The following is a 4,518-nucleotide window of genomic DNA, read 5'->3' on the forward strand; positions in this document are numbered from 1 at the left end:
GACAATATGTTGACACCAATGCTTTTGATTGGCTAGAGGGACGCATGACGAAATAAAATCCTATAAATAGGTGTGTCACTTCAAAAAGCCATTGATGGCTTTTGAAGTGAGGTACGACAGGATCAATCAGTCTTGATTGGAACAGTACCTTCCAGTACAAATCACCCGTCCGTGCGTGTGTGTGTCCCTCTGAGAACACCTAACATTGGTCAAGTTTCATGTAATATAAATATATAAATAGCTTAGACAGGAACAGTACTATCCAGTACGAACAGAGATCACAGCTGAGATCACACAATGTAACTAACTCCCATTACGCAAACTGAAGAAGCAGTAAATCATCGTCTGAAACCTGATGAAGAAGCAAAGGCGCAGAAGGCCAAAGCTAAGAAACAGAGACAAAGAACACTAAACAGAGACAAATAATCCCTAAATGACAAAAAACGATAGCACAGGTCTGCTGGCGGAGACTTGTGCTCCGAGGAGCACATTTTCTAGTTTTAAAAATAAAACAAGTGTCACTCACTTTCTGAAAATGGCCCATTAATTGGTAGGCTAATGTTAAGACACACACACACACACACACACACACACACACACACACACACGATGCGTATCTCGTTACTAAGTTTCTTTTGCCTCTTGCCTTGCTATTTTTTCTGCAATGGGGAGGGAATAGTGGAATACACAATAAACACTAGAGCGGAGGAGAGCCCAGCGGGGCATTCACGCTCCTACGCAGAAATAGTCAAACAAAACGTTAATAAAGATCAACGGATCAATATGTCAAAATGCGGCGTGTTTCAGCGTGTAGATCGGCTACTACTACTGTGTGTGTGTGTGTTTGTGTGTGTGTGTGTGTGTGTGTGTGTGTGTGTGTGCGCGTGCGTGCGCATGTGTGTGAGTGTGTCTGTGTGCATTACAGATCAGGAGAGAAGATCACATGCATGGTGGAACATCCCAGCCTGACCGCGCCTATCAAGATGGACTGGGGTCAGTTACTGTAATCTAGTGTAATCTACTGTCTAACTAGCAGATCTACAAGCTCATAGTGCGGCACAGAGTGCCGCACTATGAGCTTGTAGATCTGCTATTTTTGAAAAATCGTTAACATTTGTGCTAATCTTTGAATATTTTTTTAAGTGAACATTTGTAACTGTCAGATGTCTCTCAACATACAGTATGTCTTAATTCATCTGAAAAAAAACTATTGTTGCTATATCAGTGGTGCTCAAACTTTTTCTTGTCAAGGACCCCCAAAATTATGTTTTTGGCCGCTGATCCCCATCAAAATATGGAGTTAAAATGTTGTTTAAAAAATATATATAAATTATATTCAAAGATTTGCACAAATGTTCAAGATTTTTCAAAAATAGCAGATCTACAAGCTTGTTGCGTCCCAAGATACTTTCTGCACATTCCACAGCCTGGTTTATAATCATCATAGTAAAAGGTTGATTCATGTCTTCTAAAATCTATCGTCATATCCTTTGTTTTGGATGTATTTAGCTCTAAGAAGGACATGTCACATCAGGTGACAAACTCCTCAAGGACTGGACCAATAGGGTTGGACTCATTATTACTGAACAGACTCACAATGACTGTGTCGTCTGTTTATTGTTTATTGTGTTTGGTTGTTGTAGCTTATTGTCAGATGACTCCATGTCAGAGTCTGTGAAGAACAAGATGTTTTAATCTACTGTAATAATATGATATGATATGATATGATATGATATGATATGATATGATATTTGTATTGTCAGATGACTCCATGCCAGAGTCAGTGAAGAACAAGGTGGCCATGGGAGCATCAGGTCTGGTTCTGGGTCTGGTCTTGTTCCTGTCTGGATTAATCTACTTCCAGTGGAAGAAACGAGGTGATTAGCATGTTTAATAAACATGTTTAATTAACATGTTTCATTAATTATTATACTACCAGTGGAAGAAATTAGGTCAGATCAGAAATGCAAACAAACTGTAAAGCCACAACCTAAACTTGTTTATATTGGTTTAGACAACCTAGTTAGAGGTCAAAGTGTGTTCTATGTTGTCACATTTACCTTTAATACATCAGTGTTACATTTAGTCCTAAATAAGAGTCAAATGTTCACATTAGTTATGATGACTGAACCCTAATGTTGTTGTGTTGTTGTGTTGTTGTGTTATTGTGTTATTGTGTGTACATTTATGCATTTTATGGAGAAATAAACACACAATACAGTTCATAGGATTTATTTGTGTGTCTGTTTTAACTGTTTCTCGTCTTCTTCTTCTATCAGGTCGTATTCTGGTGCCGACAACCAATGAGAATCTTTAGACTCCTCCCACACACCCAGGTTCACTTCCTCTTTCTTTTTTTTTCATGTATGAAATTGTATAAAACTAGAAAACATACACAAAACAATGTGTAAGAAGTGAAACAACTAGCCTGGTAAACCATCCCGGTTTGTGTGAATTCACATTATCATGTGTCTTCTGCTTAATTTCTTATAATAATGAATCTAATAATCAAATAAGATAATCCAATGATGTGTTGTATCAGACAACACTGATGACAATGTGGTCAGATTGGGGGGGGGGGGTAGTTTGGACCATCATCAATGGGTATATACATTGAACACAACATTCAGTGAACTGAACCCAATGATTCTGTAAATTGAACACAACATTTCAGTGAACTGTACCCAATGATTCAGTTCATTGAAAATACTGATCATTCCATCACTAACAGGATCAAAGACAGAACCTTGTGGTCCAAAGGAGAGTGTTCTACCAACTGAGCTGCCCTTCCTACTAACATACACTATTGACAAAGTATTGGTCGAATGTTGTTTGAATGGACTGAGTTGTTTCTACTTTGATGGTTACTGTAGTTGCAGGGAGGGTGCTGGGAGGTTAGGTTTTTAAGTAGTTTACTAATAACGTGTTCATGATCTATTAACTATTCATAGCATAGTTTTATAAATAATCATTAAATCATTAACCACTAACACACATTTAACAAGTTATAAATAACACATTAACTAATAATTTGGGAATGAATAATTTACTATTATAAGGGAAGGTTATTCTAAAGTGTTAACACGTTCACACAGTTAATACATTCTGATTCTTATTGGTTTAATGTCTTTTCACAGAACACCTGGGTGTGTTTTCAGAGAAGCAGGGAGTCATTGCTGCCCCCTGGTGGAGAGAGGAGTAAATACATGTGTGTCCATTTCAGCTTTTAAATACTCATAACAGCAGCACAATGATGACATCATCAACCTTTTTCGCAATGTGTCCTTTAAACAATTTAAAATGCTAATTAGCTAGCCAAGGCTAACGATAATTAATGTGCGGACTCTGTCTTTTCCCGGTGTTTCGACGTGGTTTTGAGGTGAGGTTAGGGTTAAGGTTAGGTTTATAAACATAGTTTCTGTGAGGTTAAAGGTCAGGATTTAGGGTTATAATATTTCAGTTCTACACTATATTGAAACATTAAATAAATGATCACACACACAATCAGAGTTCTTCATAACATTAATATTAATATCCATCTGAATGGAAGTCAGTCAGCAATGTTTGTGAAAAGGGTTTTATTATTTTATAATTGACCATAAGTCATTTATTATGTAATAATGTATTATGTGTGATAGTTAATGTTACGATCATTATGACATCACTGTTTCCCTATGATGGGTGGACCTGATCCTCTAGGGTGTTCTGAGGTGATGGGTGGACCTGAACCCTCTAGGCTGGTTGTAATGAGATATGCTCCCCTGCTCATGATAACATATTGTAAATGATTACATATACATGATTACATATTCACCCCATCACCCCAGACCACCCTAGAAGGTCTAGGTCCACCCAAATTAAACAATGGTGGGCCACCACAGTCTATGAAATGAATGGGAAACACTGATGACATGCAATCATTTAAGTAATGATTTATATGTAATCATTATGTAATCATTTACAATATGTAATCATGTATATGTAATCCTTTACAATATGTAATCATGAGCAGGGGAGCAGATCTCATTACAAACATCAAACATTGGCCAAATTGTCAAATAAAATAAGAAAGAGGCAAACATCGTGAAAATAGCAAATCTACAAGTTCACAACGTCTCGCAACGCGAGGCGTTGTGAACTTGTAGATTGGACTTGTAGATTGAACTTGTAGATCGGCTATTTTCACAATTTGCATCTGTGGAACCGAGTCAAACAAAATGTAATGCATCAACTCCTACAATTCCAAGTTCTTGTCAGGGTGGGGGGTCCCCGGTTCAAATATGATTATTTTAGGGGGGTCCCCGGTTCAAATATGATTATTTTAGGGGGTCACGGCCGTGAAAAGGTTGAGAACCACTGCCATAAACAACACACATCTTTGTGATGTGTGCACGGTCCATTCCATTCAGTCTTTTAACTGCCTCTTTCTTTTCATCACATTTTATGTAATTTCTTTCCCTTTTTTTTTACACCTAACCTTAAACTGGAAAACAAAGTGTCTTTGATCATCGTGCAGCT

At 37.5% G+C, this 4,518-nt stretch overlaps 1 long non-coding RNA gene across 1 annotated transcript; it reads left to right on the top strand.

Annotated features, from left to right (window-relative positions):
* The first annotated feature begins 922 nt into the window (after window positions 1-922).
* LOC308087940 lies at window positions 923-4,002 on the top strand. The gene is made up of 4 exons (XR_013933387.1): window positions 923-993; window positions 1,764-1,877; window positions 2,280-2,336; window positions 3,138-4,002. It is a non-coding gene; the product is annotated as an uncharacterized lncRNA (long non-coding RNA).
* Window positions 4,003-4,518: the final 516 nt, after the last annotated feature.

The sequence above is a fragment of the Gymnoscopelus braueri genome, assembly GCF_963280865.1.
Source record: "Gymnoscopelus braueri genome assembly, chromosome: 7".
NCBI lineage: Eukaryota > Metazoa > Chordata > Actinopteri > Myctophiformes > Myctophidae > Gymnoscopelus > Gymnoscopelus braueri.